This window comes from Rhinolophus hipposideros (assembly GCF_964194185.1).
Source record: "Rhinolophus hipposideros genome assembly, contig: HAP1_SCAFFOLD_89, whole genome shotgun sequence".
In the NCBI taxonomy this organism is placed as follows: Eukaryota; Metazoa; Chordata; class Mammalia; order Chiroptera; family Rhinolophidae; genus Rhinolophus; species Rhinolophus hipposideros.
In genome coordinates this window covers 204,056-220,949 of record NW_027669012.1, presented here as the reverse complement: position 1 = coordinate 220,949, position 16,894 = coordinate 204,056, and the positions used below count along the sequence as shown (strand labels likewise).

Here is a 16,894-nt window from a genome sequence, read left to right as displayed (position 1 = left end):
ATGATTATGAGTCAAAAAAAAAAGAGAGAGAGAAGACTTTTAGGGATTTCTGGCACAAGGTAAAGTGTAACAGCACTCGTAAGGCTATCAAAAGGAGAAGAGAGATACAGAAAGGAATTGAAAACCTATTTGAATAAATAATGACAGAAATCTTCCCTAACTTGTTGAAGGAAACACAAGCGTAGGAAACACAGAGTTCCAAACAAAATAAAGCCAAACGAGCCCAGACCAAGACATACCAGACTTAAAACACCAAAGGGTAAAGACACAGAGAGAATAGTAAAACCAGCAAGAGAAAAGCAGTTAGGTACATACAAGGGAGCTCGCATAAGACTGTCAGGTGATTTCTCAAAAGTAAATCTGAAGGCCAGAGGAATGGGCAAGAAATATGGAAATGTGATGAAACGCAATAATTTACAACCAAGAGCACTGTATCCAGCAAGGCTCTCATTTAGAAGCAAACGAGAGGAAAAGAGCTTGCCAGAGAAAAAGGAGGTGATGCAGTTCAGCACCAGGAAACCACTATCACAAGAAATGTAAAACCACGACTAGAAAAAAAAGGAGGATGAGGAGAAGGAGGAGAAAGAGCAGGATGGGGAGAAGTGAATAAGAAAATGCCAATAACTACGTGCCTACAAATAATTACTTTAAATGTAAATAGATTAAATGATCCAGAAAAGACATAAGGTAGCTGAATGGTTAAGAATGCAAGACCCATACATACGACAATCAAACTACAAACTTTCTTCACCGCAAAGGAAACCAACAACAACATGAAGTCATGACCGGATGAATGGAGAAGATATTTGCCAATGATATATTTGATAAAGGGTTGACATCCAAAACATATAAGGAACTCATAAACCTTAACACCAAAAGACAAACAGTGCAATTACAAAATGAGAAGAGTACCTGAATAGACTTTTCTCCAAAGGGGTCACACAGATAGCCGAGAGACATACAAAAACATGCTCCGTGTCACTAATCATCAGAGCAATGCAAATTAAAAACACAATGAGCTACCACCTCACAACTGTCAGAATGGCCATGATCCATGAATCAACAAGCAACAAGTGTTGGTGAGGATATGAAAAAAACGGAGTCCTCGTGCACTGTTGGTGACACTGCAAATCCGAGCAGACAATGGAAAACAATATGGAAGTTCCTCAAAAATTTAGAAATAGAACTACCATGTGGCACAGCAGTCCCTCTTCATGGTTTTCCTCCACAGAAATCCAAAATACTAACTGGAAAAGCAATATGCATTTCTGTGGTCGTTGCCACATTATTTTCTTTTTTTATTGTTTTGCCGCATTATTTTCAATAGTCCAGATAAGAAAGTAACCAAGGGATCCATCATCTTGGAGAAAGAAGAAGATGGACATATATATATAACAAAATGCTACTTGTCTGTAATGAAGAATAAATACTTATCGTATTGACAACGTGTGTGGACCTAGAGGGTATTATTCTAAGTGAAAAAAGTCAGACAGAGAAAGACAAATACCACATGATTTCACTTATTGGTGATATGCAAAAAATAAATAAATAAATGAACAGAGAAAAGGGAAACAAACTCATAGGAGCAGAGAACTAACGGATCGTTGCCCGGTTCAAGGATTGTTGGGGGAATGCTTGAAACGGAAAAAGGATTAAGAAGTGTAAAGTGGCAGATATAAAATAGTTTTGAAGATGTCAAGTACAGCACAAAGAATACAGTAAATAAGATTGTAATAACGAAGTACGGTATCAGGGATACCACACTAATCGGGGTACCAGTTTGCACATTATATAAATGCCTAAACACGATGCTGTACACCTGAGGCTCACATCATATTGAATGTCAACTGTAACAGAAATGAAAAATTTCACATTTAAAAAACAAAACTAAAAACTTTCTGAAACTTGACATTTGACTATATGGTTTTTAAGAATCCCTGCTTTTGACCAGAGTAAAGAAAGGATCCTATATTTTGTAGACACGGCTCCTTTCTTTACTTTGGTCAACGCATCATGGACATGGGCATAGTATCTCATGGACATATTTTTATAGGGAGCAGCCAAGAGCATCATCAGCTTTGGAGCCAAGTGGATTTTGCATCAAACCCTCAAACTTCTCCCTGGCTACTGCAAGTCATGCTGCCTAGACTGTCTTGGTCTCCATTTCCTTATCTCTGAAGATGAAGATTCCCTTCCTTGACAAAGCTATTCTGAGGATTAAATCACATCGTGCTGATTACAGAATAGGTCCGGAACAAGTGTTGATTTGACTATGGAGTATTTCACCATATCAGTTAAAAGAAATTCTGTGTCGCTCTTGCTCATATGGGCCAGGGCCCATGCATCAATACCACATAATCAAACACTCCATGAAAATACTAAACTTGAAGAAAAAAAAATCTCTGCTTTCAAATTGATTATTATTTTATGCGAAACATGTACTCTTCAATTAGATGAAGACATTTAAATATATTCACAATGCAATGATTTAGATCATAGTGCAATCCCTTTGTAATATGGGTTTTGAGATGGCGAACGTGAATTTGAAACTTTCAAAACTCTACTATCATTTTGGTCTAAATGATGAACCTAGTGTACCGAAAACTAATATAAAACAATATGGAATTTCCACGGAATGTCAATGAAAAAAAGAAATGGAAAAAACACTCCCTCCTAAAAAGTACCATACCAACATACAAAGTGTAAAAAAATAAAACTATATGTCTTATGCTATCTAGTTTTAAAACTGAAAGCTACCAGGAAGATTTCATGATTGTTACAATGAGTACCTAAATCCATTAAAGATTCCATTTAGGCACGAGTATGATAAAAGTCATGCTGGTATAACGTAAAAGTCACATTAAAATTCCTTACCCTTAACCAAATTGCATATCTCCGTCACTGTGGGAAAACTCCCTATAGAATTTTACTATCACTATACATATCCTAGCCTCTTCTTTCTCAGCTCCCATCTTGGATACTTACTAAAGTTAAAAGAACAACAACAAAACAATGAAGCGTCAAATGGTCATATGTTATAAAATGGTTCACCCTGACCTATTTTCCGTAAAAAACATAAAACAATGATAGGTGGACCGCTACTATTTTTACAACTCAGTGCTACACAAAACTCAATTAAGAGCACAACAGTTAATTTCACACAGGAGCCTTTTACCTTGGTATCAACGTTGAAGAGTCCATCATCTGAAGTAGACAATGAATCATCACTGCCAGGACTCCAGGAAAGTCTTCAGGGAAAAGATACACAACAAAAACAAGTGAATTCATTTCTTTACAAAAGCAGCAACAAAAACAACAAAAGGAGTAAAATTCAGCTATCTGCATATGAAATGAAGTTTCTTGATGTGAATAAAATTTAGATGATGTTCTAGAAAAGCGATCAGTTATCTATTTATCTATCTATTTATTAGTTATCTATCTATTATCTATCAGTTATCTATTTCTGCCTCCACCACTCCCAACTCATGCAATATTTAATGAAGATACACTCTAAGTTTCCATAACAAAGAATGACAGCCAACATGTTGGCAACACCTGAGAGTACCTTGTTTTCACCAAAAGTCCCCAGGGCTGAATTGAAAATGCAATTAATAGCTGACAAGAGGAACCTGAACTGGGACAAAAGCAATGAGCTAAATCAAGGTAGAACGAAACACTGACCCTTCTCCATGGTCTGTCCCTGGTTCAAAGATCAATCTGTGTGGGTCAAAAATGGCAGTCTTCCTTCTTTAAGGTAGAAAGCAGTTATTAAATTGACCCCATTCCTTCCTTTCACCCTGAAACACTACAGTGAGGTCCCTGAAATGTGTGAAATGTTTGCAAGTTACACGTACAAAAGTCAAAGAACAAATATGTATGATGTTAGCCTCCCCACTCCACGATCACTTGTCCACACAGCTTCCTGGCAATCTCCAACCTTCAAAACTTCAGCCTAAGAAGGCATAGACTCCTGAAACAAGGTTGGGCTCAAATGACCGTCAGTAGGACTTCTCTATTTCCCCGTTCCTGGAAAATAAGCTCAATGGGGCCTCAGTCATCCACTCCCAACACAGGCATGTTACCACCTACCCAACTCCATTACTGTTTTCACAATCAGTCCTCCCTCTGCCCAACCCTCCATCTCCATGGGAAGGACATCAGCCCGTTGGGAAAAGAGGTGGAGGTGACGAGACACCTGCCGTGGGCCATAGATCTATGTAGTTCAGCAATCTCCAGTGCCTTTGGACTCGAGGGGACCCCCTCTGTAATTTCGGGTGCAGGTGGATGATACCACATTCCTACTTGCTATAAAGAGAATGTTTCCAGAGGCTCAAAGGTTTAATATGTTTTCATACAGCCTTAAGTTTTGCTGGTTCCTCCAATTCAACAAACGAAAAAGCAGCAACCTGTTCAGATGCCGTTGAACCACTTACTTTAATCTGCTTCTTTAGACAACTACCAACAGCTGGTGTCCTTCTTGCTTGTAATTTCTCTTTACCTTGTCATACCCTACTATTCTGATCTCTTTTCCCTTATCTGATCTCTGATCTCTATTCTAAAAGCCTTATTCCTATGACAACCCAGTGTCGGTCCTATTGAGACTTGGATTCCCCTGCTAATTCCATTCTTATCCTCTTCCACTGCATTCACTAGACCTCGCCATAATTAAAACACTCACCCAAAGAATGATAAAGAAGGAAGTGTGCTGGGCTTAGAAACCTACAGTTAATCTCATTTCATCACTCACTATACTCAAATAAGTCACTTTAATGTCTTGGAGCTAAACTCCTCATGTGATCAACTACTTGACCAAAACAGTAATGGCAGCATGAAGTACTAGGGGGTGTTTTGAATAATTAATTGCTAACATTCCTTCAACACCTGGAATTCTATGTACTCTTGATTCTGTCAAGAAAAATGAAGAACACTTAGCTGGCAGAAGTGGAAAAAAATAACACAACAACAGCAACAATAATACCCCGAGAATGCAGAGAAAAAGGGGAAAAAAATCAAGAAAACTCATGGAAGAAGGAAGAAAGACTCTGGAAAAAGAGAAAAAACTTCCTAGAACAAGGGAAAGGTATTAGCCAGAAGGGAAACACAGGCTGGGAAGTCAGTCAGTAGAGGAATCAATTACAAATATCATCTCAATTTGTGCTGCATTAACACAACATGGTCTATACATAGATGTTCTTCACTTACAGAACAACGATTCAACCCCAAGAAGTGTACGTGGCATTATACTTGAAAACATTTATCTGATTAGGTCTTGCTTATATACAACCTGTGGTTCTGTGGCCACAGCGAACTGAGATCTGCCCTAAACACTGATGGTGAAAACAAGGTTCTCGTGACTGCCGCTACTGTCAAGTAAACTACATTTAGACAGAGCTTGGGCTAACTGGGCTTGTAGGAAACTTCTAAATCAGCATTAACACATCACTAAACGGGACTCTCTGAGGCCACCTGACTTGCACCTGAATCTTGAATCCAGACCTGTCCAGGCACTTCTCAGTACAGGCCGAGGGACAAGAGAATGGACTTGGGAAGCCAAGCAGGCTGAAGGTCACATCACATGTCAGCCTCTTGGTAACAATGGAACCAGGGGTCAGTTATTCCACCTCCCAAAACCACACTCGTCTAATGAATAAAAACTAGGCCAAACAGTACAGCTACTTTGTGAATCTACTGTGCCGACGACCTGGGATTACCAATGTTAGGCACATAGTATAGGGTCTAGGCCAGAGCAGAACACTCATTAAAGCTTACTGGCTTCTCTCCGCAGTCTCTCAGTTAACATGCAATTTTAGAAATCCATAAATTCCTACCTGCTTGCAGGGTCGCATTTAGGACACTCATCCACTGTTAAAGAAAAAATTCACATACATTGTAAACACACAACAGAAAAACACAGAACTTTTTTTTTGACATTTTAATGTTTTATTTAGCAGTACTATAAATGTTATTTCGATATGTAATTAATGTAAAAATTATTGCGATCTTTTACATTATTTTTCATAGTCTTCAAAATCCAGTGTTATTTTACTTACAGTGCACAACTCAGGTCAGACTAACCATATTTCAAGTTCTCAATAGCCTCATACATCTAGTGGCTACTGTATTGGGCAGTGCTGTCTTATACTTTTGCAACTTAGTGCTGTAACATAATTGTTACTTTGTGTGACTATATGTTTATTTTAGTTACAGATTAATTGAATGAACTATAAAATATTTTAAAATGCTGCCTTTTATTTTCTTTCTCTTTAAGGCTCTTCCTTCTTCCATGATTATAGTAGCAGTTTATTGTCCAGTGATAGATGCTGTTTTCATTGTTCTGAAAATGATCAACTATCGACTTCACAGCGCGCTTGATGCGGGAGAAGTTGTAGACAGGAATGCAAGTGAGTTCACAGATCAGCGAGCCAACTATTATGAACTTGTGCCAAAATGTAAGCAGTATATTCTACAAACTTACCCTGGTCACCACAATATACAATGTTGCTGTGAAGTATAATGTTCTTACCTTGCTCTTCACTTCCTTCCTTACAAAGACTAGAGCTCTGGCCCAGGCTTAAGCTGATATCATCAGAAGTCTTAGCAGTGTCTGTATCTCCTACAAAGTTAAAAGAAACATGCGAAGACATTATATTAAAAGTAAAGGATAACAAGGCTAACAAGGATATCAAGGAGTATGCAGAGAAATTGGCCGTTGTAAACACAGAAAGTAATCAGCACTTGTTGCCACTTTCCAAGAGCCGTGGGGCTGGGCTGCGTGACACAAGGATGAACATGGCGTATATGAAGACAGCCATCACCACACTGAATCAGTGATGAGTAATAACCAGCAACATCTCTTCTCTCTCCATTGGGATACATTCTCCAAGTCAGATTCCATGGAAATCAGAAGATGGAGAGCAACATGAAAAACTAAAAAGCAAAAGGTGTAAAAACTTGCCAAACGTTTCAGAGGAATAAGCAACATAAACTGGGACATGTTTATGTAAGAGTGACTCAGTAAACCACACTGAGTCACTGGTATAGAGTTCAGTTGAACACAGACTTTCAAAGCGTCAGATTCAAGTGATGTAAAAATGTTTCTTTGGGACAACCCCTGAAGATTATAGTAGAGTGAATGTTACTGATACAACTGGTGGGCAATTAATACATGAAGAACTTTTACTTCCTCTGCTGTATGTCTCTGTGTGTTTGTGTGTGTCTGTGTGTACACACATATATATATTAATATATATTCATACACATACACATATGCACAGATATATATATATATACATATATATATACATATATACGTATGTACCTATATATGTGTGTATGTATGCATATATACTCCCCAGTGTACGCTAAATACTAGTCTAAATGGAATCACACTTTCTCCTTATTCCCTTTCTTATTTCCTTATGTTACTCTGCTTGTGGAAGAATGCCAATGTCCTGCTAAAAGTTGTTCTATTTGGCTGTAAGTTGTGTAAACAGAGTAAACATAAAGCAGATTTTGCTACAAAATGACTGTAGGAAATTCAGAACTACGATCAACCTACACAGAGATAGGCTGTGTTTTTTATTTCCTTCTTTGCTTTCTCTGTTTCCTGGTGGCTGTGATTCACACCAGTCATGGAGGGAAGAATTATGTAAGAGGAACACACCTCCAATCTGCGTCTTTCGTTTGTCTATAACGGCCATCTGTCCAAACTCTGTGGATGCTGACAGAGGTTTTCTCATTGAGTGTGTGGCAAATGGCCCTTTATCACCAAATTTCGAATCCCCGGATCTTGGACAAGTTCCATGATTGGAAATCAAAGAAGTAGCATTCCAGCTGGAAGAATCTGAAAATAAAATTTTCGTTTTTGAGGAGATAAAAGTAACACAAAGCTGACCGTCTTGTAAAACGTCCTTCTTCAGAGAAGCAGTCCCACGTCCTCCTTTCTCCCACACACTCTGTTCCTTCAGAGTACATTTTTTTTCAGGTGTCCTATACTTGCCATTCACGTAAGTTAAGTTGAATTAACTATTGTCACTCAGCAATTTCTGTTATATAATGTGGTCCCAATTGAAGCTTTTCTTCTTAATAGTTAAAATGGTGTGGGTGTGAATTTTTTTGTCATTATCAAAAGTTATGTCTAACCGCTTAAGTTTAAATATGTGTGACAAACATGGGTTTAAAACCACTTTCAATGAATCGTACTATTTCAAATAAGAAACTACTTATTACAAGAAAATGGTCTTTTCTAAATGCTCCAATATCTTCAGAATTCATTTTTTAAGCCTTAGATAATTGAAATTCAAATGACAAATGACAGGCTTGGGTGACCTTATTGTATTCATGTAAAAATACGATCAGGGCCAGACCGGTGGCTCAAGTGGTTAGAGCTTCATGCTCCTAACTCCGAAGGCTGCCGGTTCGATTCCCACATAAGCCAGTGGGCTCTCAACCACAAGGTTGTCAGTTCAGTTCCTCGAGTCCCGCAGGGGATGGTGGGCTACGCCCCCTGCAACTACTAATGGCAACTGGACCTGGAGCTGAGCTGCACCCTCCACAACTAAGACTGAAAGGACAAGTTCAAGCTGAATGGCACCCTCCACAACTAAGATTGAAAGGACAACAACTTGACTTGGAAAAAAGTCCTGGAAATACACACTGTTCACCAATAAAGTCCTATTGCCCTTACCCAATAAAAAAAAAAAAATATATATATATATATATCTATATAGATATATACATATCTATCTATCTATCTATCTATCTATCTATCTATCTATATCTATCTATCTATCTATCTATCTATCTATCTATATATATAAATAAATAAATAAAATAATACGATCAAACTAGGTATACATTAGCTCCAAAGAGTACAGGGCACCATGAGACAGAAAACAAATACATAACAAAACATTTTCCTTTTGCTTTTTAAACAAAATCTCAGCTTAAATCTACGAGACAAGTGAAAGAAAACCACAATTGTAGAAGTGAAGCTTTAAAGCCTCTTTTATCACTTCATATCCAGGAAGCCCGTACATCATTTAAAACGGTGGTTTCTAATCTCCTGTGAGAATCCGTGAACTCCCAAGGTCTGTCAGTCGAGGGGCCCGAAAAGATCAAAACTAAAAAATTAAATTGGTATTACAAAGTGTACCTGGTCTGAAGGGTTGCACATCGTCCATTCCTACAGCTTTGTTAGGAACAGGATCTTCCACTTCAATTCTCGCCTGAAGGGGTTAGGAACAAGATGATTAGTAACTAATGGACACTTCATGCAATCTCTAGTTAACAATTCAGGATTAGAATATTAACGTCATTATCTCCAAGAAAAAGACTTTTTGAAAAATAGGTATTTAAGCAAATATTAATTTGGTACAAATGATATTGCAGTTTGTGCAATTTTTTTAAAAAAAACCTTTAAAACCGCAATTACTTTTGCACCAAACTAAATACCTTCAAAAGTGTACTTCCTACAACTTTGCAATATTTCTAATGATACATTCTTTTTTGTTTGTTTGTTTGTTTAGTGTTAAAACAAGATACTTGCCCGACATGGTAAGAAACCTTGGTGTATGTCCTGTGGAGTCTAAACAGAACATATTAGAACCTACTTCATCTGGGTCAACAAGAGCTTGGAAAAACCAAACTCTTATTTGATAAAAATTTTGATAGGAAAAGTGATTAAACAGAATGACAAAGGGGTAAGAAAAATTTTCTTTAAGTTATATTTAAATAAATAATAGGAAAAATATTATATATAGTTATGCAACTTTTCAAAAAGTTTAATAAGATCCAATCAGGGAAAAATAAGAACATTTATTTATTAACCATCTCAAATGTACCAGGAATCTGCTATGCACATTTTATTTCTTTTCCACACAAACAACAAATATAAAAATGGTTTGATGCTGGTTGACCCTCTTCCTGCTTCCTGACCATTCCAAGACATTAGAATAAAATGATGAACCCACACGATCCATTGCTGTCCCTGCCCAGCAGGTTTTGCTCCTAGATTGTCACATGACTGGCTCCTTCTCATGCTTCACTTGGCAGTATCCCACACAGACATTTTCTTCAGGTCAAAACATTGAGCTCGCACCAACAGAGCCTCAAGTACCGAAACACTACACATCAACAGGGTATCGCCTACCACAGTCTCCTGAAGTTTAGCATCCCCCAGATTAGAAATCCACATGCCCCTTCTAACTTTTCCACTCTGTTCTTGACACTACTGCCATTTGATTGTCCTTCAGGTTTACCAAAAGTGTCCCCACCATTTGGTAAGTCACTACCACCCACTGTGATCATTGATTTTACATTTCTATAGCTCCCTTTACACTTCATAGAGTGTTTTCACATTTGTTACCACATTAGTTCATTTCACACCCTGAAAGGTAGGCATAAGTACCTGTAGGATAAATGAGGTCACTGACATCCGACATGTTAAAAAGAAGTTTCCCCCAGATCCCACAGCTAGTAAGTGACCTATCCAGGGTTCTAGTGTGTTCTTATCTTCAAACACAGTGTCTACACCAGTAGGCTGCAGTTGCCTATATCAGAAGATCACACTCCTCCTGTCTCTTTTCACAGCTGTCATCTCACATTGGCTCATCATTACTTTGTACTTCTATTACTACAAGCATGGTTGCCATCAAGATACTCAATGCATGCTATTTTAACTGAACAGGGCAGTTGTTGTGTATTAAAGCAGCACAAGGCCGATTGTTGTTAGTATAATCCTACATAGTATTACTATTAACAATGCTCTTCCTTCCCTGCAAAAGTTCCTTGCAGATCTATTGGAGAATACAAGTACAATAATACTTGCATGTAGCAGGCATTATCTTTTCAAATTCCAACGTATAAAAAACCCTAAATTCCAAATTCTTTCTTTCTGAATCTCATTAGGACATTTACACAACCGTAAACACCACAGAGTCATGCATTTGGGCATACTTCAAGCTGGAATAATTCTTTAGCTTTTAGGTAAACTTAACTTCAGAACCCAACTGATTCCTTATGACTTGGAAGCCTTCTCGTTTTATACTATTCTACACCGACCGCCTTCAGTGAACCTTGCAAGTTAGCCGAGCTGTACTACGCTGTCTCATTATATTCAGCACATATGTATTTTATTAATTATAGGCTAAACCGTAATAAAATAATTTAGGTGGGGAAATGCAGAGGTGAGAAAGTATAGTCAAACCATACCTTTTATGTTTTAACATCACCGAATGGTGACATTTAAAATAATAATGATAAAAATAATAGTAGTGAATGACAGTACCTCAGAATCCCAACATGATTTTTCAGCTTCTTCTTTCAATCTTAATGCCGATATTTTAACTACAAAACGTAGTCACAGAACATTAATGGAAACATATATTTCTATGCATTTTAAATACACATTCAAGTCATGAATATTTCTATAAAAGTAACAGCAGAAAGAATTTCAGGGGGTCGAAGCATTTGCAAGAAGCAGTTGTTAGTAATGGGGATACTTTTGCAAAAAAGTAGGAACAAATGCTTATAAGAAATGAAAATCACAGTTGGATCTACACGTGTTAGTTTTGTGTATAGCAGCACTTAAGCTGGAAAGAATTCATAGATAGTCACTAAATTATCACTTGTATTATTTTGGTGTGCTCCATCAACACAAGTCAAGATATCAGTTTTTGTTTGCTCTTGTGGAGCACTTTCAATAATATCCACACCATTTTCTCTTTTTCCAATTGGCAGCTTGATTGCTTCTTTCTATTAAGAAAAAGAAAAGAAAAACCCAACTTCAGAAAACATCATATTCATTTACTCGTTCACTCGCTCACTCAGTCCTTCAGTCAGTAAGACAACAAACCGCTATCATAGCCATCAAATCATAGGCATAGACCCAGGGGAAGCTGGAAATAGAAATGAAAGATTTTGTCCTATATTCTAGTAGGGGTCAATATACTATAATTTGTGAAAACAATCAGAACAGAAAAGTACCGCGCTCCAGTCCTACACCTCAGATCAATAAAGTATAGTACGGGCACAAAAGAAACAACAATCGGTTGTACCAGATGCTGCAATAACAGGGCTGCATCTTGAAAGACATACGAGGTGCGGAGGGAAACCATGAAGGGGAGTCCAGAAAGGGCAGCGGGCGCAAAAGCCTGCGTATGAAACAACATACTGTAAGTGAGGGCAGAAGAAGAATGAGGTAAGCCTGGAACTCTGAGAATGGGATGGAGTGACAACTGCAGAATCAGAACCAAATCAAAGAAGGCACGTGTCATGCTAGCAGATGAATTCTACCCTCACGTCATGGGGAGTCACTCAGTAAACAGAGGTTTCCATCATCACAATTCTAGTTTACAACAGCCACTCGGGCACCATTTATGATATTGAGGAGTTCCATTTCTTTCTAGGAGCCTATCCATCAGCCTGTCTTGCTTCACAACATAGCCCCTCGCAGCTGCCTAGAAACTCACAAACGCAGCTACCAACAACAGGTCACTCTGTAGCTTCCCCTAGGTGACTCCCAATTGGGCACAAACAGCAGCTGACCTGGGCCTGCCAGACAGCCCCTCACAAGAGCCCCAAATCCAACACACCTTGGGACCAGCTTCAAGTGACACCAGAACATCACCAAATTAGCTTCACAAATGACCATGCCAAGCCATGGACTGAGCAGACACCGGAGCCCTGCTACAGCCGATCTCACTCTGCGAGGTCAGCCCACACACAGGGGTTCATCTACTGCAGTCACAGCCAGTCGTCCTGAGGGTCAATTTCACACTCAGATGTGCCAACAGCAATAAGGCTCAAGTACAACAGGAGGGCACACACCACCCACACGAGCTTCTGTAACACCTGGCTCAGGTAACCGGGGTCTGTACCACTGGGCCACACACAACACCTGGTCTATAAGGCAATACTGTCAAGATGAGGAGAATTAGCAGATCTACAGAATACACAGAAACAAACACGATAGGAAGGGAAAAAAGACGAGAGAAAAAAACATTTCTCTAATGAAAGACCAGGAAAAAAAAACTAGAGAAAGAACTAAACCCAATGGACACAAGTTATCTACCAGTCACACAGTTCAAAATACTACTTCTAAGGACGCCCAATGAAGTTTGGGGAAAAGTAGATAAACGTTGTAACACCTCAACAGAGACAGCAAACATAAAAAATGGACATGGAAATCATTAACGAAAGTCAACTATGAAAAATACAACATGTGAAATGAGTAATTAATAGATGGAATCAGCACCAGATTTGGTTGAGGCAGACGTTCAAATCAGTGATTTGGAAGACAAGGGAGCAGAAAACACACAATCAGAGCAGAAGAAAAAAATATGAAAAATGATTATGAGTCAAAAAAAATGAGAGAGAGAAGGCTTTAAGGGACTTCTGGGACAAGATAAAGTGTAACAGCACTCGTAAGGCTATCAAAAGGAGAAGAGAGATACAGAAAGGAATTGAAAACCTATTTGAATAAATAATGATGGAAATCTTCCCTAACCTGTTGAAGGAAACGCAAGAGTAGGAAACACACAGAGTTCCAAACAAAATAAAGCAAACCGGCCCAGACCAAGACATACCAGAATTAAAACACCAAAGGGTAAAGACACAGAGAGAATATTAAAACCAGCAAGAGAAAAGCAGTTAGGTACATACAAGGGAGCTCGCATAAGACTGTCAGGTGATCTCTCAAAAGTAAATCTGAAGGACAGAGGAATGGGCAAGAAATATAGAAATGTGATGAAACACAATAATTTACAACCAAGTGCACTGTATCCAGCAAGGCTCTCATTTAGAATGAAACGAGAGGAAAAGAGCTTACCAGAGAAAAAGGAGGTGATGCAGTTCAGCACCAGGAAACCACTATCACAAGAAATGTAAAACCACGACTAGAAAAAAAAAGGAGGATGAGGAGAAGGAGGAGAAAGAACAGGATGGGGAGAAGTGAATAAGAAAATGCCAATAACTACGTGCCTACAAATAATTACTTTAAATGTAAATAGATTAAATGCTCCAGAAAAGACATAAGGTAGCTGAATGGTTAAGAATGCAAGACCCATACACACGACAATCAAACTACAAACTTTCTTCACTGCAAAGGAAACCAACAACAACATGAAGTCATGACCGGATGAATGGAGAAGATATTTGCCAATGATATATTTGATAAAGGGTTGACATCCAAAACATATAAGGAACTCATAAGCCTTAACACCAAAAGACGAACAATGCAATTACAAAATGAGAATAGTACCTGAATAGACTTTTCTCCAAAGAGGTCACACAGATAGCCAAGAGACATACGAAAACATGCTCCGTGTCACTAATCATCAGAGAGATGCAAATTAAAAATACAATGAGCTACCACCTCACAACTGTCAGAATGGCCATCATCCATGAATCAACAAGCAACAAGTGTTGGTGTGGATGTGAAGAAAACGGGAGTCCTCGTGCACTTTTGGTGAGACTGCAAATCCGAGCAGACAATGGAAAACAATATGGAAGTTCCTCAAAAATTTAGAAATAGAACTACCATGTGGCACAGCAGTCCCTCTTCTCGGTTTTCCTCCACAGAAATCCAAAACACTAATTTGAAAACAACATGCATTTCTATGGTCGTTGCCACATTATTTTCTTTTTTTATTGTTTTGCCGCGTTATTTTCAATAGTCCAGATAAGAAAGTAACCAGAGGATCCATCATCTTGGAGAAAGAAGAAGATGGACATATATATAACAAAATGCTACTTTTCAGTAATGAAGAATAAATACTTATCGTTTGTGACAACCTGTGTCGACCTAGACGGTATTATTCTAAGTGAAAAAAGTCAGACAGAGAAAGACAAATACCACATGATTTCACTTATTGGTGACATGCAAAACATTTTAAATGAACAGAGAAAAGGGAAACAAACTCATAGGAGCAGAGAACTAACGGATCGTTGCCCAGTTCAAGGATTGTTACGGGAATGCTTGAAATGGAAACAGGATTAAGAAGTATAAAGTGGCAGATATAAAATAGTCGTGAAGATTTCAAGTACAGCACAAAGAATACAGTAAATAAGATTGTAATAACGAAGTACGGTATCAGGGATACCACACTAATCGGGGTACCAGTTTGCACATTATATAAATGCCTAAACACGATGCTGTACACCTGAGGCTCACATCATATTGAATGTCAACTGTAACAGAAATGAAAAATTTTACATTTAGAAAACAAAACTAAAAACTTTCTGAAACTTGACATTTGACTATATGGTTTTTAAGAATCTCTGCTTTTGACCAGAATAAAGAAAGGATCCTATCTTTTGTAGACATGGCTCCTTTCTTTACTTTGGTCAATGCATCATGGACATGGGCATAGAATCTCATGGACATATTTTTATAGGGAGCAGCCAAGAGCATCATCAGCTTTGGAGCCAAGTGGATTTTGCATCAAACCCTCAAACTTCTCCCTGGCTACTGCAAGTCATGCTGCCTAGACTGTCTTGGTCTCCATTTCCTTATCTCTGAAGATGAAGATTCCCTTCCTTGACAAGACTATTCTGAGGATTAAATCACATCGTGCTGGTTACAGAATAGGTCCGGAACAAGTGTTGATTTGACTATGGAGTATTTCACCATATCAGTTAAAAGAAAATCTGTGTCGCTCTTGCTTATATGGGCCAGGGCCCATGCATCAATAGCACATAATCAAACAGGCCATTAAAACACACACACAAAAAAAAAAGAATCTCTGCTTTCCAAATTGGTTATTATTTTGTGCAACACATGTACTCTTCAATTAGATGAAGACATTTAAATATATTCACAATGCAATGATTTAGATCATAGTGCAATCCCTTTGTAATATGGGTTTTGAGATGGAGAACGTGAATTCGAAAGTTTCAAAAGTCTACTATTATTTTAGTCTAAGTGATGAACCTAATATCCTGGAAACTAATATAAAACAATATGGAATGTCCACGGACTGTAAGTGAAAAAGAAAATGGAGAAAACACTCCCTCCTAACAAGTATACCATACCAACATACAAAGTGTAAAAAATAAAACTATATGTCTTATGCTATATAGTTTTAAAACTGAAAGCTACCAGGAAGATTTCATGACTGTTACAATGAGCACCGGAATCCATTAAAGATTTCATTTAGGCACGAGTATGATAAAAGTCATGCTGGTATAACGTAAAAGTCACATTAAAATTCCTTACCCTTAACCAAATTGCATATCTCCGTCACTGTGGGAAAACTCCCTATAGAATTTTACTATTACTATACATTTCCCAGCCCCTTCTTTTTCTCAGCTCCCCTCTTCGATACTTACTAAAGTTAAAAGAACAACAACAAAACAATGAAGCGTCAAATGGTCATATGTTATAAAATGTTTCATGCTGACCAATTTTCCATAACAAACATTAAAAAATGATAGGTGGAGCACTACCAAATTTTACAACTTGGTGCTACACAAAACTCAATTAAGAGCACAACAGTTAATTTCACACAGGAACCTTTTACCTTGGTACCAACATCGAAGAGTCCATCGTCTGACGAAGACCATGAATCATCACTGCCATGTTTCCAGGAAAGACTTCCGGGGAAAGATACACAACAGACACAAGTGAGTTCATTTCTTTACAAAGGCAGCAACAACAACAACAAAAGGAGTACAATTCAGCTATCTGCATATGAAATGAAGTTTCTTGATACGATTAAAATTTAGATGATGTTCTAGAAAAGCTATCAGTTATCTATTTATCTATCTATTTATCAGTTATCTATCTATTTATTATCTATCAGTTATCTATTTCTGCCTCCACCACTCCTAACTCATGCAATATTTAATGAAGATACACTCTAAATTTCCATAACAAAGAATGACAGCCAACATG

General features: G+C 38.0%; 1 long non-coding RNA gene across 1 annotated transcript in view; it reads right to left on the bottom strand.

Annotated features, from left to right (window-relative positions):
* The window catches only part of LOC308495717, a 58,436-nt gene extending 46,868 nt beyond the window's left edge, over positions 1-11,568 (bottom strand). The window contains exons 1-6 of the long non-coding RNA XR_013993037.1: positions 11,288-11,568; positions 9,155-9,227; positions 7,664-7,843; positions 6,524-6,613; positions 5,829-5,862; positions 3,176-3,248 (exon numbers count right to left, since the gene is read on the bottom strand). This is a non-coding gene — a long non-coding RNA (uncharacterized lncRNA). The remainder of the gene's footprint in view (positions 1-3,175; positions 3,249-5,828; positions 5,863-6,523; positions 6,614-7,663; positions 7,844-9,154; positions 9,228-11,287) is intronic.
* Positions 11,569-16,894: the final 5,326 nt, after the last annotated feature.